Below are 22,264 nucleotides of genomic sequence, written 5' to 3'. Positions count from 1 at the left end.
CCCACGAAAATTCGGGACGATTTTCGATGCCGACATCGTACATTTTCAAACACCTCATTCCCAAAAGGGGACGAAGGGAAGAGAGCAAACATCTTGTCCGAAATGAGGTAGACACGACACGCATACCAGCAGACAGATATAGAGAATCAGGTTGTGAAAAAATAACGAACGGAAATCTTTTATTGCATGCATTTACTGTCCGACGAGAAATGGTGTAACGGAACAGGTGGCAATGACTTTCTGCCCTTGGTGGGATTGACCGGAACGGCACAAGAGGCCAAAAGCTGTCCCTGGTTTGTTGACCTAACGCACTACCAGCCAAAACCCGACGTCGGCCTCGCGATATTTTAGTAAAAGAGTGAAAATATTTAGAAACACGTCTAGTTTTTAATTTCTAATTTAACGAGCGATTGATGGGACATTGTAGTTTCTAATGCATTACGCAGGCGCGCTTATTTTAACTCTATTTGCAAAACATTAAATATCATCTTCATCATAAGAGTTTAATATAGTACCGTTACAATATTAAAAATTGCCAAGTTGGAGAAATGTACTTTATTTAACTTCTCGATAAAGAAAATTTGTCATGATCAAATCATCATTTTTTTTAATTTTTCATAATTCACTATTAAAAATGAGAACATTTCCTTATACCCTATTAGTAATATTCATGGTAAATTCACTTGAAACAGTTAAAGCTTGTTTGATTACATTTCAACAACACTAAAATTTGACCTCTTATTTTCCCATCGAAATCAAGAACGTTACTCATATATTCTAAGAATTAATAAAAATTGCATCGCAATTTTACTTTCTCGTCAAAATTTATCCATTGAGAAAATTTCAGGTGATAGGGAATTAAAAATAGCGAGAAAACGCCACCGCAAAGGTCCTAAATTTTCTTCAGTGAAAGTAACTGAGAACAAAAATATATGCACCCCGACCCAAGCAGAAGAGAACAAAACAGCTGCTGGAAAAGAGAGAGAATACAAAATTGAAAAGGTAGGAAAAGGTTAAAGAAAAAAGGAAAAAAGGGAAATGGAGAGAAAAGAAGGGCGTGGAAGCATCAATTCTATATGTTTGGTATGCTGAGTGTGTGGCACATGCTCGCCCACCTTCATATAAGACAAGGGATGCAGCCAGGCTCTCGAAGGACCAACATGTTAATACAATATCATTTCATCATTTCATCTTATTTTATGGCTTTACTCGTGACTTCTTGTTTCGTGGCCAATAGATCGATTGTATGCACAACTTTTACTTTACAATTCGAAATATCTCAAATTAATTGTACTTAACCAATGTCCCGAACGAACGGTTGAGAGGACTCAATTTGCATAGCGTTTCTCTTTTAGTTTAATTTTTCGGTGTAAGAGGAGGTGACACGTGGAAGAATATGTTTTTCAGAAGGGGCAATAGCACAAGATATTGATGAACTTGGTTTAATGTGTAAAATCATCCATAAGTTTTTAATTTATATAATGCGATCCTTAAACCTGGCCCAATGTTTAATGTCGTCCCTAAATTATCAATTTGTTCAATCCAATCAATCATGAAGTCTCTAAACTATATGAAAACATTTAAAAGTTTAGGAATAATATTGAACCGAAATTTATGAATTATGCTGGACAAATTAAAAGTTTAAGGACATCTTGCGCATTTGACTAAAATTCAAAAATCACGTCGAATGGATTAAGAATTCATATTAAATCAAAGTTCATAAATAATTTACGTCGCTCTCATATTATATTGGGATAAGTATACTAAAAATCTTAAAATTTACCACGAAAGTATAATTAAGTTTTAAAAGTTTTAAAAAGTGTAATCATATCGTAAAATTTATCACGAAAGTAGGTGTAATCGAGTTTCAAAATTTATTAAGGTAAGTTAACAAAAATTGATTGTATTTTTATAATGTTTTATGATTTAATTGTAGTTTCGTGATAGGTCCTGGACCTTTTTAGTGGATTTTCCGTTTTTATGTTTGTCTCTGCTCCCACGTTTCCCGTTCTGGGCCAGAGAAAGATTGGGAAAGTAGGAAAAAGACCGCGATGGCCCACGCGAATACGTCCGGGCGAGCGGGTGGGGGAGGGCGGGGGAATCACGACCGCGAGATGAAACCCCGGGCGGACGCGTGGCACCTGGAGGGGGCCGTTACGGGCGGGGACCCCACCGCGGTAGAGACGCAGATTCCCGAACGTCGTATCGGATTCGAGACTCCCCTTGGCCCCGTTCTCGAACAAAATCATCTCCCCGTAGGGGCGGAAGGTCTCGTCTCGTCAGGCCCCGGTGGGCCCCACGCGCGAGCCACGCGTCGGCCGCCCGCGACGATAAGGATGCGACACGCTTCCACCGGATACGACAAGAGCCAAAGCCTCACCCCCCGCCCCAGCAACGACAAGCGGTCGAACAAAAGAAGGGAAAACCGAAAGAGACGGGCGAAATTATTACTTTTTTTTATAAAAATAATGTGATATAATTTTTATGTATGGAGAAAATGATAAAATTGAAAAAGCGCCCCCGCGCTACCGGACAAAACACGCGTCTCCATCCCTCGCGAGCTTTCTCGTGATTTGGGGAGAGGCCGCGAGGGTAGGTTGGGGAATCCGCCAGGAGGGGGTGGGGACCTGCGCGTGAACCAATAGGTCGGCTTCGGGGACAATAAGGATGTGGTTTTTTCTTTTTCTTTTATTTATTCCCATCCCCCTTATTCTTTTGATTTCTCTCCCTCGTGTTCTAAATTTTCTAAAAGATTTAGAATAATTAATTAGATGATGGACAGAAATTGAATGTCTATGCAGAGCCCGGCCTTAGTTCTGATTTTTATCAGATCGACGAAAGACGAATAAAATTAAAGTAACTCAGGTAAAATTTTTCATTGGGCAATTTTGTGAAAGACCTTTCTTTAAAAAATGAAAATAATGCTTGAATGCATTTACACGCATGAAACGATAATATCAATTAAACTGATATAAAATGTTGTGACCATTTATATTGGCGAGTTGTCAATTTGGTCGGCTAACCAAAATAGTTGAATTATAATGAATTTGTAATTTAGTAATTGTTCTCCTCTCGATAATTATTGGTATAATGAATTCGACCCAGTGAAGCACTTATGGTTATTCTAGGAAAGTTATCGATGAGCACAAGCATTTGTTAAATACTCAAGTAGAATAACTTTTTACACCTTTTGATTCACTACTGTTTCATATTTGAATGATTGAAATTTTCTAAAAAATTTTGTTGCGTATAAGTAACATGTCTTGAATGGAATTCAATAACAAAACTTTTAATCCAAAGGCAAGATGTTCAGCTATAATCGACCAGAGGGACTCCATCGCCCCCGACGGTTTTTATTAATTTTTAACTATGCAAACTTAAAAGGGAGAGAGTTAATAACCAATTTTTTAGAGAAAAAAATTGACAAAAAAAGGAAAAACCATTCCTCGAAATTGGCATTAGAATTGCGACGTGTTGACTTGAAGTGGTCCAGATAATAAATTGCACATCGATGTATCTTTCACTATTATTCTTTCACGAAATAGTGCAGGGAGCCGACTTCAGTCGATCGGCGGTCGAATACATTTTTATTCTCGGTCAATGAAGTATATTCTATCTTTTTTAAGAAGGCTCATGTGGGATGTGGGATGAAAGCTCACGCGCTAAGGTAAAAATCAACCACCCCACAGGCATATTGCATCCAAATCCATCTAACAGAATAGTACAAATGCCCAAGATGTCCAAAATTAGAACAAGACATGGGCTCCCATATATTAAAAATTAGATGTCCCAAAGCTCATCGGTTCAATTTATTATAATTTTATAAAATGCAAAACACCTAAAACTTATTAGATTATGAAAATTGGATTATGTATTGCTTATCATGTCTCGTATTCGATATTATTACAAAATTTACACTTGGAAGTCTTTTACGATCGAACCAATTGCCTAAAGATATTTGTTTTTCTCGATATGAACAGCTTCAAAAATCTCAAGACATGTTGCACACAATGAAATGTACAAATCAATTTTGAGAACTCTGCTCTCCAATGTGTAATGCCTTGTTGAAATACACAACAAAGAGAAATCTCAAGATTATCGGGATCGAGAGGAAAGTTCATGGGTAATCCAATTAAGGTCATTTATACGATTAAATTTTATTATTATTTCCGCCTTCGCGTCTCTGCACACCCAATTACGTCATATTTGGTGTAAACTTTGAATCTAAGCCATGAAAGTTAAGTGAAAAAATAAAAATCGAAACTCCCCAGGGGCATTCAAAAATTTTCAAAGCGGGGAAAAAGTAGAGTTAGGCAAAAGTCGAGGGAGTCAATATGCAGAGCTAAATGACCAAAAAATAAAATAAAAATGCGGAGCTCCATTTGAGGAGGAGGGGGGGTGATGGGACCCACTGGCACAGTTTAATTCGGCCGCCCTGGTTTGTCGTCTCTCTCGTCTCCGTTCACTCCTCCCTTCGTCCTCTCCCCTCCGCTCCGGCGTCGTTCCTCTGCGTTTTGCCTCCCTCCTTCTCCCTCTTCCTCTCTCTCCTGTCTTCTCTCTTCTCTCTGCGGAGTTCTGTACTTTAAGCTCTAGTCTCTCTCTCTCTCGCTCTCTCTTTCTCTCTCCATCCTTCTCTCTCTCTCTCGCGGACACATACATACACGCGTATCTGAGTAGGATCTTCGATTTCACACTCTACTGCGTCTGCGCCATCTCTGTTTTCCCTCCTCACATCAGAAGAAGAAGAAGAACTGTCCCCGTCCTTTCCCCTGTTCAGAGCACCCCCCCTCCTCCCTTCCTCTTCTTCGACGAGGAATCTCCGGCGCAAGTTAGCAGCCCCCTCCCCTCCCGCCCGCGGCGGCGCAGAGAACCGCGCGCGCGCGAGAGAGAGAGAGAGAGAGAGTGCGCAGGCTAGGCCAGCTTGTCCGAAACTCTCGGGCCGTTGCTATGATCATCAGAAAGGCCGCCTCGGCGAAGGTCGCGTTTTGGGTCTAGGCTGCTCCTCCTCCTTCGTTCCGCGGTTCGTCTCCTCCTTCGCCTCTCCCGGGTCTCGGATCTCTCGCCGCCTCATGGCTGGCGATAACGAAGTCAACGCCAATGAATCTAGGTGCCTCCCTCGAATCCCTCCTGTGATTCTTCGGCTTCTCGGTGTTCTCTTCGTGGTTTTGGGCGTTCGGGGGTCTGTGATGATAATTGGAGCCGATTGGGCTATTTGGTTGGTGGATTTTTTCTCGATGCTTCGATTTTTGGTGGTTTCGCCTGAATTGGACCCGAGCTCGTTCGTTTGGAAAGGTGATGCCCGAGGTGATTCTGCTTGGTTCCTGGAAAAAAAGCCGTGATATCTTTCCCCCTCGCCGCGAGTTCAAAAATTCCTGGGCGATTATGGCTACCTGTGCTTTTCAGTCGCAGTTCCGATTTACGATCTGTTAGTTGGCGTCTCTGCTTCTGGGCTTTTTTCCTTCTTCTTTTTTATTTTTCCCCAAGATTAGTGGTTGAAATTTGAGTGTTAATTAAAGCAATGGAGAGAAGTTCTGGCTTGATCGGACGAAGAGTTTTTGCAGTTTTCGCATTTGGAGGACGACGAGTCATTCCCGTTCTTACCTTTCGCGTTTCCTTTTTAGTAAATTTCCCAGCTTCCCTTGTCAATGATGATCTTCTCATTTTGCTGTGTGCATTTCTTGGTTATGCTGAAGATCAATCTGTGGTTTAACATGTCGAATTCGTGTCGCAATTGGTGACGCTCTGAGCGCTGATTTCGTGTTTTCTCCTCCTCTTGTAGAGAGTTGTTCCCTTAAACACATGGGTCCTCATCTCCAACTTCAGGCTCGCGTACAATCTCCTCCGCCGGCCCGACGGGACCTTCAATAGAGACTTGGCTGAGTTCCTTGACCGGAAAGTGCCTGCCAACACCATTCCGGTCGACGGAGTCTTGTCGTTTGATCACGTCGTCGATCGCCCCACTGGCCTTCTGAACCGGGTGTACTTGCCGGTGCCCCATGATGCATCTCAATGGGGATTTGAAGAGCTCGAGAAGCCTCTTAGCACCACCGAGGCTGTCCCTGTCATTTTATTCTTCCACGGCGGGAGCTTCAGCCACTCCTCTGCCAACAGTGCAATTTATGACACCTTCTGCCGCCGCCTCGTCGGCCTTTGCAAGGGGGCGGTCGTGTCGGTGAATTACCGCCGCTCGCCCGAACACAGATACCCCTGTGCCAACGATGATGGTTGGGCAGCCCTGAAGTGGGTGAAGTCGAGACCTTGGCTAATGAGTGGGAAAGACTCTAAAGTCCATGTCTATTTAGCTGGGGATAGCTCGGGCGGTAACATCGCTCATCACGTGGCGGTCAGGGCTGCCGAGGCCGAGGTGGAAATACTAGGTAATATCCTTCTTCATCCTTTGTTTGGCGGGCAAGAAAGAACCGAATCCGAGAAGAGATTAGATGGGAAATACTTCGTTAAAATAGAGGAACGCGATTGGTACTGGCGGGCTTATCTTCCGGAAGGGGAAGACCGAGATCACCCTGCCTGCAATCCCTTCGGTCCCCGTGGCAGAAGCCTTGAGGGCTTAAGTTTCCGAAGAGCCTCATCGTTGTGGCGGGTCTGGATATTCTCCAGGACTGGCAAATAGCTTATGTGGAAGGGTTAAAAGGAACGGTCAAGAAGTGAAGTTGCTATATCTGAAGCAGGCCACGATCGGCTTTTACTTCCTCCCGAACAACGAGCATTTCTACTGCCTGATGGAGGAGATCAAAAACTTTGTCAAGCCTAACTGTTAAATATAAGACCCACTTAACCTTACTTACAGGCAGAAGCAGTCCATACATAACAGAAGCTTTGACTGTTTTCAGGTTTTGTATTTGGTTTTCCATCTATTGCAGTGGTGGGTTGTGTAGTATTTTTCTTTGGGTTTTCTCCCCTCTTTGCTGTTCTAGCATTTGTGGTGGTAGAATGAGAGTTCTATCGATCAGTCGGGTCTCTGGAGATAGTGGCCTTCGTTGTGGCGGATCGGACTCTGCTATACCAATTGGAGAGATCGTCTTATATCTAATATAACCTCTTACTGTTGTTCAGCTTCCAGCTGAGGATTAATGGGGTGGCAGGACCGGTGGCATCGACGGGGTGGTCGATCGATCTGGTCTTAGCAGGTGATCATTCTTAGGAGCACTAATTTCTGGACTTTGATTATACGCTCGTGGTATGGACTATGTATGTGATACTTGTGGCCTAGATAAATACAAGAAAAGGCTTTTGCCTGTATATTTTCCTTCTCGAATGGACTGGTTCTCTCTCCCTTCTGTTCTGATGGCGAAACCTCTTGTTGGCAGGCAGTATTCATGTGCACGCTCTATAGTTAAGACTTGGTCGATGCGCTCTTGTAGTTGGTCACGAGGAAGGACGTTTCTCATCGCATTGTAAGAGGGGAAATCGAAGTCTTCATTGGTTGGATTAATCAATTCTTCAATAATGTCCGAGAACGAAATCACTGTGCAGAAACATAACATCAGTCAAACCAAAAGAAAGCTTCAATGCACGTAGTAGTGCAGGAGTTTGAAATTCTGCAAGGCACGAGATTCTCATCTTGATCTTCCACTTAGTCATTTGGATTCCACTAGGAATTCATGTTCAATTCATATGGCATCCTGAAAAGCCCCCCCACCAAATCCCCGACACGAACCATACAATTGCACAAGTTTTTAAAAGTTAAAACACGGAGATTGATGTGCGAAAAATCGTTACGAGTTAAACATATGCTTGCGATTTACCACGTTGGTCGATGAACAAACGTTGTTCGCTAAGTGGTCCGATTACAATGGGCACGAACAAGCATGTGGCGCGGCGTACCATCCCAGAAAATGCCCCCAAAGCCAGACCCACAACCAACAAAATTTTCCCAGGAAAATGAGAGCCAAAAGGAGAGAGGGAGAAAGAGGAGAAAATCATTGGGGAGGGGTCAAAATCATGGGCTCTCGCCATCTTTCCACATCGGTTTGATTAATTCTTGGCAGCTTGCGATTGCCCCCATTCTTAAGATGATGGAGGTGCGTTCTGGAGCTTTGGGAAAACAGCAAGAAATTGTGTTGAATTTGTCTTTGTTTGGTGGAGGGAAACCCATCTATTGATGGTTGGGATTTCTTGGATCTATTATGAATTCTGGGGACACTTTACTTTAAAAAAATAATAATATTGGTTGGATTGCTTTTTTGGAGGGATTAAATTAATGGGCACTAAGTGGTAGGAACAGCTAAGCAGGACAAGGACATGGAACCTTGTCGCAATTTGACTTTCTAGGCCCTCCTTAAATTTCCTTTGTTTCTTTGCTTAGAATATGTTCTTCTGGTTTGCGCCCCGTCACTTTTATAATCACTAGGGGGCCTTTCGCATCGGTTCAATTTTAATAATGATTTCCCTAACCTTTTCTTGTTCAGATTATCTCGGTGTTCTCTAATTGCTAACGTCCTGCTGTCAAAAACTGTCCCCCCCCGGACATGTCGTGTGAATGCATTCTCCATTGGGACAAGACGGAGTCACACTGTTTGACAATCGGCTTTTGTTTAATAGTCATTAGGGATTGAAGACATCTTCTGATTGGTTGGGAAGAAACATCGTTTAGGATACGTGGATTGGCTTCTGTCGAAGAAAGTCGCGATTTTCTTTCGTAATGATAATTGATGTGATTTTATAGGGAACGAGTTTAGACATGATCTCTAGAGTGATCACTGTTTTGATAATGTGCGGTCGGTCATCCCGATGCTTGGAACGACATCATGTTGCGGTCACGTCTCTTGTGTTCCATTTGAGCTTCATCCACCGCTTGAGATGAGACATTGCATTTTTGTTGGAGTCAACCGTGAAATTACGTCAACGAGCACAATGGACGGTGCATGTAATGTTGTGATTATGGCAACAGGAACCAATTATGAAATTGTTTTCCATGTTCATGAATGAGGATCACACTTCCTAACATCTTATATATTCATGTCATGTTTTTCGATAACTTCATGGAATGACTCATGAACAGATTAAGTTCATATATTTGACCTGTGCTTGTAGCCTTGATTATGAGCAATTGGAACATAGTTGATAGAATTCAAATGCGTAACCTCCACCTACTGAACTGAAAATCCCTCAACGCCCTAGCTGACTGCATAAATTTGAGGTTTTCATTATTTCCTCACGATGTTTATCCTCAATTTTTCTTAGTATAAGTTGACGGTTATCTTACATAACATTTTGCTGTCCAAGCACCTCTTGGGTGGGTTTGTAAGCCACATTTAAATTACCCATTAAATTAAACTTCGCATGTGATTCTGCAAGTTGATTATAAAAGCTAGTGAGCTCAACTGCTGCAGTTTTGTTTATGTTGAGGTGTTCAAATCAAAGAATGGCTCAGATTCAACCTCTAATATAGAAAATAGTAAAAATTAAACGTAATAATCACGCCAAACCATTAAAACTAAACTCCATTCCTTGATCTGAATATGTAACTTTTTCAACGTACCAATGTGCTACGATTTTTTGTTTTTGGAAAAATTACTAAAAAGTTTTGCCTATTGCACTTGCACCAACTGCTAATTCAATCTTAAATATTTTAAATTAGCCGTTTAGTACTAAATCTATTGTACTTATGTTAATTCGGTCTTAAACGTTCAATTGTGCCAATTTAGTTATAAACTTTTTGACAATTTATTAATTTAGTCCTAAATCTTTTGACAATTTATCAATATAGTCATTTGGATAAATTTTAATTAAAAATCACTAAGTCTGGTTAGCATTGGTTGTCCTCTGTGGCACTATTGGCATTGACTTAAATAATTTTTATTATTCTTAATTTGTATTATTATTTTTTATTCTTTTCTTTTTTCCTAATCTTAGGCAAGCGATCCTTGACCTGATTTAGGCAAGGACGCCTAGACCGTCGAGGATGAGTGTCGGCTGGCAACCTCACTTACCTAAGGTTAAGAAAAAAAGGAAAAAAGAATAAAAAATTCACAATGAATATTTTTAAAATAAAATAATTTCCAAGTTGGCGTCAACTATACTATATAAGACGATCAACGCTGACTAGATTGTCATATTAGCAATTTTTAGTGAAAAACTAGCCAGAAAGACTAAATATGTAAATTATCAAAATATTTAGGATTAAATTAGTACAATTAAAAGGTTTATAACTATTTGTACAAATATAAGGTTTAAGAATTTTTGGTAATTTCTCCTCCAAATTTCATGTGCTATACTTTTAAAAGTATGTTTGATTGACTTGACAACCTTGATTTTGAGGCTATTAGAGAATTTTCACATAGCCGATGACTCCGTCTCTCACTCTCACCTTATACACATACATGTGTGCCACTTGTGCTAATATACAATAGACATTAGGGTGCGCTCTGGAAAATATTGTTCTAAAAATGATAATTTGTATTGCTTACAAAATTTTACTAACAAAAAATATATTTAGTGTTTATGAAAATTATTTAGACATAAAGTATTGTCGATAATGAAAATATGTTTCATAAATTAATTTTAAACGATATAAGCGATTACTTTTTGAAAAATATTTTCTAAATTATTAATTTTTTACAAAGAAGTAAACGGAGCCTTGGTCTGTTTCCACTTTTGGGCAAAAGAAAAAGAAAGAAATTGAGGTTGGACGCGTTTGGTAACGTTTCAATTTAAAAATTGTTCAGGAAATAAAAAAACTATTTCATTTAGGAATAATTTTGACCGAAAGACGCATTTGGTAAACTTGTTCCGAGAATAAAAATGAATAGAAACACGTTTGGTAAATTTATATTCTTTTTTGTTTATTTTAATTTTTAAATATTTTTATTTTATTTTTCCTTTCTTTTTTTTTTTTTTTTTCTTCTTTTGGTTGGTCACCGGCCTCAGTGGCTGGTTGACGGGGTCGGCGGCCTCGCCCGGATCTGGAGCTCGCCCGATTCGGCGAGGCTTGGCCTCGCCGGGGTCGGCAACGCTTTGGCGAGGTCGCCGACCTCGACGGCGTCGCCGGCCCTCGACGGTCGGTCGCCGGCCATAGCCGAGATCGGCGATCGGCCAAAAAAAAGAAAAGAAGAAGAAGAAAGAAGAAGAAGAGAAGAGAGAGAAAAATGTTCTTTAAAAGTGTTTTTGGAACAAAAACAACTTTTTTATTTCTCATTTTTGTTCCAATTTTGTTTTGAGAACAAAAAAACAGATTTTGAACAAAAATGCAAACAAATGCGTTTCTGTTATTTTCTTGTTCCCGAAAACAAAAAAACAAAATTTTTGTTCATAAACAAGATTAAGGAACATTACCATGTAGGCCTTTATTTTTGATCTTCTATTAAGTGGTGTCATGGTTCCGACTTTACTTGGACAAGCCCAACATTGCTTCCTTGGGTACGATGATAGCCCACTTTGTCATGGAGAGAGCTCTATTCTATAGTCTTAAACAGATATCTAACCCTGATCCAACTAATTTTGTATAATGCCTTTTGTAAACATATATACGATTTTACCTTTATTTTTTTCGACAATACGCGTGATATTCGTTATTTAACAAAGTGCGGTGAAAATACATTAAGAGCATCAGAACATAACATATTAAAGAGAGTAGAAGGAGGGTGAATGACCCAATTCTTAGGTAAAACGTTTAACTTTTGTGATTTTGCTAACCAATCCATGATCCTGTTCGAGTCTCGGCTGCAATGGGCTATGGAGAGGCCCCAAAATTTACTCTTTAGCTCCTTGGCCCGGTCCACCGGGAATTGTACTTCCCAGTTCAGCTGATCAGAGGAGTTTAGACATGGGACAAGTACACTACAGTCAGAGTGAAGCTGCAATGTTTCTGTAGATCCGGGGAGAAGAAACGTTAGGGTTTCGAGCAACGCCACAGCTTCTGCTTGTATCAAACGATTTGCATCTACCTAGCATTCGGCCCACGGTCTGTTCGGTCTTTAAAAAGTCAGTGGGGTATTTAATGGGCCCGAAATTTGTCAATCTAAAGTGAATTTTCTCGTCATAAAAGAATTGACCGCAAGCTTTGTGGAGAATTTTACTGATGCGTGAGCAACAAGCTGTCGACGTAGGATCGGTAAAAGTTCAAATACAACATGACCGAGTACGAGAACATATCTTGTACCAAAAATTGGAAGTTAAAAACATTAGAAATTAACGCAAATTAATGTTGCGCGCACGCATGAAGATTAGAGCATTCGATCATGTATTAATAGAGATGATCCGTTCTCAATCTGAAAACCGAGAAGCGGACCGCTTACACTCTAGTCCAATGGAGTCGATTATTATTATTATTTTTGGCCATTGCTTGAAACCGGACCAAAATAGTATTGAGTTTGCATTTTACTAATTTTTTGAAGAAATAATAAAATTAAAAATTATATTCAGTCGGTAGGGTCCGGTCACTTTTAGGAAGCGAGAAGTAGACCGATAATACTGAGAATTGGATCCAATCGACCGGGCTGATCCAGTTCGGATGGTTACAATTCGAACGGTCCGTTTTGCACGTTGCTATGTATTTACCATATCATGTGATTGCTGGCATGAAATTGCCGGCCCACAGCTGAGCCCGGTGCACGCGCGCGCGCGCGAGAGAGTGCAGAGCACCAACCCGCTGCGACGTTGACCGAACGAGGAGGGGCGGCACTAGACATCTAGACATACACGATAAGCACGCGGAAGGACATCCGGACTCGCGTGATTTCGGGAGGAGTAAAAAGGAAAATGAAAAGAGAGGGAGAGACAGAGGTCGGGCATTATCCATTCAGCATAGGAGGCGGGGAGAAGGAGACAAAGCCCATGAGATCATCAGGTCAGTGTGGTGTTCTTTATTGGATTCTTTGGGTTTTGCCCTGATGAGTCGGGGGCTCATGCATGCGCCTGGTTTCCACTGATCTTGTGACGGTTGATCTCGACACGCTTGTGACCGTCGTCGTGGGCCTTTTCAAGAATTCTTTGGGACAATTGGGTGGAATTCATTGTCCCGTGTGCGTGCTCGTAGTTCTTGGTTCATATTCTTATGCTCGAGTTCTTGATTTCGGCTACGGGAAACCGTATTCTTGGGTTGTAACGTGACTGTTGTTTAATTGTCTGGCTTTGGTTGGTTGGTTGGTCGGTCGGTCGGTATTCTACATGTTTGCACTTAGTGAAGGCGGAATTAAGATGTTTCCCCGTCTTAAGTGTACTTTCTACTGGTTTTTAAAAAGGAAAAGGACTGGTTTGGCAGGATTGGTGGTGGGATTACTGTTTAACTGCGACATGGATCGAGCAATGTCGCTGTTCACTCTGTTGCCACTAGCGGTATGAATACGGCAATGCATTTTGGTGCTGGTTGGCGATCGATTGCTGAGATGGGGTATGCGATGAGCAGACTAGAGATTGAGCCTGAGTCGTGTGAGGACGAGAAGAGCTTGGATGGGGTTGGTAACAGCCAGGGACCGAATGAGTTGCCGAGATGCTTGGATCATGAGTTGGCGCATTTGACGAATCTGAAGTCGAGGCCCCATGAACATTTGATCCGAGATTTCCCTGGGAGGCGGGCTCTGCCTGTTTCCACCGTTAAGATGCTGGCGGGTCGAGAGTGTAATTATTCACGAAGAGGGAGGTTCTCCTCCGCTGATTGCTGTCACATGCTGAGCAGATATGTGCCTGTTAATGGTCCTTCGCCCCTGGATCAGATGAATAGTCGAGCTTATGTTTCGCAATTTTCAGCTGATGGTTCTCTATTTGTTGCTGGCTTTCAGGTACAGCATGTTTTACTTGAACTTGAACATGTTTTGTGGGAATTGTAATGTACTAAATTGTTTAAGCTTCAACATTTTACCACTTTCCGTGGTCACAGAACCTGACCCTAAGAGAGATTTCCTATGTCAGGTTTTTTTGGTGTATCCTCTTATCTGGCTGTATGATATAAGGTGTGTCAATGTAGTAAGTTTGATTTCTAACTCTACTTTTCCAACAACCTCTGCAGGGTAGCCACATTAGAATTTATAATGTTGATAAAGGATGGAAATGTCAGAAGAACATTCTTACCAAGAGTTTACGGTGGACGATCACTGATACATCTCTTTCTCCTGACCAACGTTACCTTGTGAGTTCATGTATCTCTTGCAATGAACTAAATCTTTATCGCCTGAACTTTTTGTATTCCAAGTCATAGAACATCTCAACTCAGTCTCAAGAAACTAGGCACAGCATATGGATGTTGCTAGCATCTGTTGCTCACTTCATGTGTGCATATACATTATAAGTTTTGTTATGCCAAAATATTGTACTTGTATGTAGTAAAAATCGATAGACACACACATAGAGTAGATGTTTTATTCCCTGAGAAGTGTTATGCGTGACTCATGGTGAAATTTGACTTTTGGGGCATGGGGGCCGACTCTGGCCCCTGGTGTTAGTGGGTCAGAGAAACTATTCAAGATGACACTTCTTTTATTATTTAAAATGTATGGGAAATAAGTTGGATATCAACTCAAGTTCTTAGAGTTTCTAATGAGGTCATGAATGCTGAAAAACCAACATACTCTTCTGTATTTTGAGAGATATTTCAAGTCTTGTTCTCGTTTTTGTTCTGCTTGGAATGTGCATTTCTCTTTCGTGTGGATGTGACTGTCTTTAGCTTTAATTTATTGTCAGGCATTCTTATAGGAATGTACATTGAGAGCTACAGTTGCGTGTCATACTTGGCCTTTTGTGTTTCCATCCTTCAGGAAATTACTAGTGCTATTTAGATAGTTTCATGTAATTCACTGTTGGCTCTTGATAAAGGTCCTAGGAGCTAGGATAATCATACATACCAGATGTTATTCCATAGTAATGCAAGGCCTCTTTCACGTGATTGGTGAGTAGCTGGTTCTCAAAGTCAAGTTGCTCATTTGTGATACTATAGTAGATTGGAGTATTGTTCTGTTTTTACCGTGAATATGGCTTCTCCAATGTTAGAGAATTTGTGATGCCACTTGAGAAGAGGAGAAAAAGATTAGATGCATACAAGGGAATGGAATTCAGTGCTTGGTGTACACAAGGATTTCTTAAGTGATTGCATGCTGGAAGAATTTCTATGAACAGCAAGAGAATTGATCTTTGCTGGGTTAATTTAAGCATTTTGTCATGGCATTTTATTACTCACATTCTTTAGCACTTTCTTTCTGCAGGTTGAAGCCTTCTTGTTTCTTCATATGCTAATTCTATCATCAGTTGAATATAGATATATCATATATCTCAAAAAACACTGCCTGCTTACTTAGCAGAATAAGATATATCATATCTATCTCTAACTTGCAGGTGTATGCCAGTATGTCACCCATCGTCCATATTGTTGACATCGGCTCCGCTGCTATGGATTCTCTTGCAAACATCACGGTAAAAATATAACTAAATTCAGATTTATTTTTTCTTGTAGAAGCAATATGTCATCTTTGACACATTGGCCTACCATGACAATTTTCTGATCATTCTTAAGCATATAAGTTTGTATCATTTATATTCACATGCAATCTTACAAGGATGGTTTGCTCTCATTGGAATCCAACATGGTTGAGTTGGGTTTCTCCTGTGGTGGGCAAAACAGGTGCCCTAAAATTCTGGATAACTTAAATAGTTCAAGCAAGAATTTTGGTTTTCTTTTATCCAGTCCCTTCTGAGCTCAACATTTCGATAGACTTTCATTCAGCATGTTTTGACTTGGGAGTTTAAAAGCCCTCAGAACTCAATTGAAGCAGCATTGGAGGGTCTCTGTGCCTCCTTCTTGTGGATGCACAGTATTTAATCTTGTGCAGCTCTTGATTAGTTCTCACGTGCAGTTTCTGCCTGAGGAAATATGGCCAGATTCACTATGGCTCAATCATCTTTTGGCTGCATCAGGTGGTTGTTCCTAAGTCAGCTGGCTAGAGTAAATAAGAAGGTTACAAGTGATTTGAGAGTCTCCAATGAATAGATCCAAGAACTCCTGCTCTTAGCATTTGGACTTTTTCCTAGAACCTGACTCCACCAGGCTTAGGTTGGCCTGAAATATTGGAAATTCTTGTACTTCTGTAGTTTATTCTTTATATGCTTTAAAATGGGTCTGCTGTGCTTATCAAAGCTTGTGCCTGAAAAACAGTTCCTATTCCTCTCATTCAATCATTGAGCAGTCAGTGATAAGATTTTCAAATTTCTCACCTGATTTTGGTTAGTTCCTGCAGCAGTTTTCTAACAGAACATTCTTTTGGTAAATTTGGCAGAGGAAACTGAATCGTTAGTACCTTTAATTACTCGCGGCACCTGTGTCCTTTGCACACTTTTGAAGCACTTAAAATGATAAATTTATCAGGTTTATAATCACATCTGCATTCTTTTGATGGTTTTTCCCTTTTCTTCCCTAGCCAAGTGTCTGTATTCACTAAGCTGGACAAGAACTACATAATGTACTATTATGAGCTACTACGATTGTGGTAGTTTGATGGCATGAGCATGCTTATTGTGCATATGAGAGGCCTGACTTTGAGCTTTTACAAATCTTAAGGTGATGCCGGTTAATGAATTCCCATGGAGTTCTGATTTTTCTGACTATCCTTACAATTTTGGATCAAAACTTTTGAAAGAAACATTCGAGAAAATAGACAAGATTATGCAGGAGTTCCTTTTATCTTGTCCGATGTTGATGAAATGAACAATCTCCTGAAGATTTCATTTTAAGCAAAATGATGGATTGATAGGTTTCTTGGCTTGGAGATATGGTGCTTATGTTATTGGAGTTCACCATCTTGCCTCCCATGTTGATTTTCTTTCAGAATATGTTTGCTAGGCATTCTTGAGTTGAGGTTATATGACTCCATACCTCTTCTATTATCTGCAGGAGATCCATGAGGGTTTGGATTTTTCCGCTGACAGTGGACCATATTCTTTTGGAATCTTCTCTGTTAAATTTTCTACCGATGGACGAGAAGTCGTTGCTGGAAGCAGCGACGATTCTATATATGTCTATGATCTTGTGGCAAATAAGCTTTCCTCAGAATTCCAGCACATGAGGTAAAACTTTGGTAGTTCTTGTGCTTTTTGGATTTGTTCCTGATACGCTTTTGCCAACTACTCAGAACTTAGAAGGTTGGTGCTCAGTGTTCCCGCAGTGTTGCTTTTATTCTTTCGAATCTGGTTCTATATAAGTTTGGTTTTGAATGGATCTCTATCTGCCTGAGTAAATTCTTTCCTTTTGGAGATATAATAGCCCTTAACAGTAATTGGTGATTTCCTGAGCAATACGCCATGATTTTGGATTCTTGGTAACCAGCCTTGAATTATGATTTCAAACCTCTCTTGGCAGCTGATATGACAAATCTCTTCATGCAAAAGGTGATACATATCTTTGGAAATGTAAGAACCATTAAAAGTAATTGAAAAATGTCCCTGCAATATGCCGTGAGTTGCAATTCTGAACCCTCCCTGGGCAGCTGATATGTCAAATTCTTGATCCCAGAAATGATGAACATATAGGCCAAGAATTTTTTCCCACTCAATTTTAGAGTTAGTCTTGTACAGCTGGTTTTATTGAGAATTACCACCCAACAATGTTGTCAGTTAGCTACCATTAAATTAAGTTTCCACTTTCCCTGTGGTTTTCTTTTCTTTTTCCTTTATCATGGAAACTCCAGAAGTCTATTAATGATTCAAGGCAGTTATTTTATTTCCAGTCTTCAAGTATTAGTTTTTGCACAATGCAAATATCTGGTATTGGTGAAAATGAGTGAATTACGAGAAAGGATTTGTTGCCTGGATTATTCATCTTGATTTTCCACCCATGCTTCTGCGAGGTCACTATGCCAAAATTGGAGATTCTACTTTCTTTTCTCAGGTTGTTAGGCAAAATGATTTTTCAAATGAAAAGGCGGCTTGACGAAATTTTCGGGTTTTGTTGTTCTTTCCCTTTCCTGTTATATAGTGGTCAAAGTGGACTTAAATTGTGGTCGCCTCTCATGCAATTATCCTTTTGAGGTTGGAAAAGGAATGAGGGACTTCTTTGTCAGAACTCTTTCTCCTACTGCATCTTTAGCTGAGGAAGTATGCACATCAGAATGCAAGTGCAAAAGTTAAAAGATTATAGGGGAAAAGAATAAATTGCTTGTGCACTTTGTCTTGTGGATTACTGTGCATTGAGTACCCAATTTACATGCAGTTAATATGTTTTCAAAACCAATCCATGCACACAGTTACCTTCAGAAAACCTTATACTCCGATATCATCATAAGCTTAAAAGAGATGAGTGCATTGGTTGGTTAGAACCTGAATATCTGCAGAGTTAGTGAGTCTTTACCTTCAGGTCCCTTCCTCTGGTTGCACCTAATCATTATTTTATCCAATTATTTTCTCCTACTTCATGCGTCTACTGCCATCTCCATTCCTGAATATCTATTCTACTTTGTCAACTTCTGCTGGAGAAATAGAACTCAACAAGTTTTTAGAATCTGATTTTGTTTTTTAAATTGCAGTCTGATGTGAACACAGTATGCTTTGCTGATGAAAGTGGTCATATAATTTATTCTGGGAGTGATGATACATACTGCAAGGTACTTAAGCTCAATTCCCTGGAGATCTTTTGGTCACTTTAGTTGTTGTTTTTTTTTTTTTTAAATAGCCTTTGGTTATATTAACTTGTGTAAATTATTTGGATATGATGCACATTCAACACGTTATTAGATGGGTGATAATCCAGTCGTTGTGGAAGCAATTGTGGGATTCTTTTAGTTTATTCATCAGTTCTCTTAATTGTGTTTCATAGACACTTCCCATGTAATTGGTGTTCGCATCCACTGTCTTAGCCTATTTTGCACCCAATGCAAACAAATGTGCTCATTTACAATTGATATCACACATAAGGCAGTGGTGGAAAAGGCTTGTTCATTCTTATTGCTTGTATCATCCTATTTATGATATTCTCATGGTCATATAAATAACTGAGCATATTGCGCAAATTTATGAACACATGCATAGCGAGAACTTGCAACTGCAAACTTTAATATCATAACTATCATGATTATTATCTGAGAAAAATAAAAGCTGGCTCACCCTGTCAACAAGACATTGTGTGGGAGGCATGTCCAGTATCTGATTGACGTTACAATTAGGTAGGTCTTTGAATTTTTACTATTGATGGACTGGTAAGAAATGATGAAACATGTGATTATGGTATTGTTCACTTGCTTCCTACAATTTGATGTTGGCCTATTTTATCTCCGTTCTCAACCATGATGAAGTTCATCAGTCAAACAATTATATAGCATTCATTTGGCAATTAGATTAAGTGACACCATCAAAGTACTTAGCCCAATTGTTTTTCAATGTCACACTTCTTTTTCTGTTGATTTCGAGTGTCTATTGTTGGTTTCTCCTGACATGCAGTTCAATTAAATTTTGGCTTGAAGCTCTGGCAGTAGTAATTAATTGTAATTATTATTCTGACACTAAGTTTTCCACTCTCAGAAGGCATGTTCTTTTCTTCAGTGTAACGTACTCAAGTCTAATTGTGTCTAAAATTACAACATCTGTCCCATTCACTAGATGTAATCTTGGCTAGATTTTAGCGCTTTTAAACGAAAGCAAGTGGAAGCCATTGTTTTGTTATAAGACCCGTTTCATTTTTTAACCTTCCCAAGCTGCTCCTTAAATGATAGATTGTTACAACTATGGGGTTGTGTCATCTGAGAAAGTATCTACAGCAGACAAAACCTTGATATGCTGCTAATTCATCCTTCAGGCAGTGCCTTTGAGCACCGCACGAATGACCCTATTTGTCATCATTCAATGTTAAAGAAATGGAGGAATCGAGATTTATGAGTTCAGAGGAGAACTGAAGCAAGCTGGAATTTTGGTTCTCTAGGGAAATGACATTATTAATTTTGTAGGTGTGGGATAGACGTTGCCTGAGTGCCAGAAATAAACCTGCAGGAGTTCTAATGGGACACCTTGAAGGCATTACGTTCATTGATAGCCGTGGTGATGGTCGTTATTTCATATCAAATGGCAAAGATCAGACGATCAAACTTTGGGATATCCGGAAAATGGGCTCTGATATCTGGTCGGTGTGCTCAAGTTCCGTGTGCTGCATGGAATTTGATTTTGACGTCCCTAAGCATTAATGCCTACTTCCAGTTTTTATTAAAAGTTATGTTAATGAGTGCCTGTAGAGCAGTGCCTCTAGTGCTCCAGAGGCACTGGTTAAACATACCTAATGAGGAAAGGTTCTGCTTTGGAAACATTGATTAAATTTATCTTGAGAAAAACCAGTGCATTGAAAATCATATTTTTCCTTATTTGCGTACTTAAAAATGGAAGCCGAGTGAACAATTATGTTGATGTGAATTGTTGCAATGCAATATATGAGCATGAAAATGATGAGCAGATGGAAGTATTAGAACTCGAAGTTGGAGATGCATATTGATGTATGAGGTGCAGATAGATGACTGGCCGAGTTCTTTGTTGACTCTTTTGAATTAATCCTCTTTCAATGGGCTTGCTTACATCTCTTTTCTGCCAGAGATGGACGAGAGCAGAGTTTTAACTCTTTTACTTTGGTTGATTTGGTGCAGTCGTCGAGGCTTTAGGAATTTCGAATGGGATTACAGATGGATGGACTACCCACCCCGGGCTAGGGATTCGAAACACCCTTTTGATCTGTCAGTGGCAACATATAAAGGCCATTCGGTGTTGCGTACTCTTATTCGGTGCTACTTCTCCCCAGTACATAGGTAAGAAGAAGCAAACATTGATTGAAAGTTCAAATTAAATCTGTAAATGAGTATGTGGCGCCCAAGTATGATCCACACCAAGCTCCTAATAAGCTCGAATGCTGATTTAGTTTGCAGTTAATGTGGGCGAGTCCTTTTACCAAGACTAACTCGTTAATTTCATGAATTTATTGTGTGCAGCACTGGTCAAAAGTATATCTACACTGGATCCCATGATTCCTGTGTTTATATCTATGATGTGGTACGTAATTCTTTTCGTACTAGGTCGTTCTACTTCAGAATTATGTTTGTTGTTGTCCTGTTTTAACATCAACATGGAGATGCCAAATATAGGATGGCATGAAATCTAAATTTTGTTGACCCATACCGGTCACTTGAAATTATGCTGGAAAAACTTTTTACACTCTTACGCATAACAAAAGCGGGTGCTTCTCCTTCTTGTTGGCTAGTCACAAGAGTGGAAGAAGATTCTCCGACTGAATATGCGCTTCTCCTTCGACATTCGGCATGAGGATCAAGAGGTCCAATGAGATACATTCTCATCATAATCGAATTGTTATGTAGCATCTGTTATCAAATGTACTCAAGATGCATATACACAAAACCGTACATTTGCATACATGTTTCGTCTCTGCGTAGATAGTATTCACTATGTAAGAATTTTTCGGTGTTTTTTTGTTGAATTTGCTTCGAATAGGTGACTGGAGCTCAAGTTGCGGCCCTCAAGCACCATAAATCGCCGGTCAGAGACTGCAGTTGGCACCCGGAGTACCCGATGATTGTGAGCTCTTCTTGGGATGGGGATATTGTGAAATGGGAATTCTTTGGGAACGGAGAAACTGAGATCCCGGCGATGAAGAAGAGGATCCGGAGGCGGCATTTGTATTAAAAGATGCTTACTATTTTTCACTCGATGACGGTTGGCCGGATAAATAATCGCTTATATAGTCCTAATAAGTTCCATCTCATGTACAGATAAGGTGTATCATTCAAGCTATAGTCCCAAACGACACGCGATTCGTGTGAATTTCGTTGTACATAATCGACCTTTCGAATGTAATTGTGACTGTGAGCCATTGTTGCTTGTTACAAGCTTCCATTCCCTCGGTGTCTACTTCAGTGGAGAAAAATCTTTCTTGAAAGCGTAGTTTCCCAAATAAATGGCGTGGCAAAATTGCGATCCGGGCGACTGAGCTGCTCAGACCCTGTAACTGGACACTGGTCAAAGTTCGTAATAAAAAAAAAAAACCATCTTTATCTGCCGAAGTCTCCGCTTTGCGTCCGATACGCTTTCGATTTTCGACTGGACTTTGCCCTCTCACCATTCGAGAGACCAAAGTACGTATTCACAAGTCTTAAAATGAGTGAATTCCTCCTCATCCCGGCTGGATTAGAATAAAACGAATAGCAGTGTCTCTTTCTACCTTCGAGGATCTCGAGTGAGTAGTTAATTAGAGGCCATTCGATTCGCTTTGGTCTGGTTCAATTTTTGGTAGACCCGATGGACTTTTCTCATATGCAGGCCTATGTAGATTCAACTGAAAAGT

At 40.2% G+C, this 22,264-nt stretch overlaps 2 pseudogenes; both read left to right on the top strand.

The window, feature by feature from the left end:
* Positions 1-2,051: 2,051 nt before the first annotated feature.
* On the top strand, positions 2,052-7,269 carry LOC120286946 (annotated as a pseudogene).
* A 5,438-nt stretch (positions 7,270-12,707) lies between these two features.
* On the top strand, positions 12,708-21,831 carry LOC120287701 (annotated as a pseudogene).
* The last annotated feature ends 433 nt before the right edge of the window (positions 21,832-22,264 follow it).

The sequence above is a fragment of the Eucalyptus grandis genome, chromosome 8 (genome assembly GCF_016545825.1).
Source record: "Eucalyptus grandis isolate ANBG69807.140 chromosome 8, ASM1654582v1, whole genome shotgun sequence".
NCBI classification, from domain to species: domain Eukaryota; kingdom Viridiplantae; phylum Streptophyta; class Magnoliopsida; order Myrtales; family Myrtaceae; genus Eucalyptus; species Eucalyptus grandis.
This window is presented reverse-complemented; position numbering and strand designations above follow the sequence as displayed.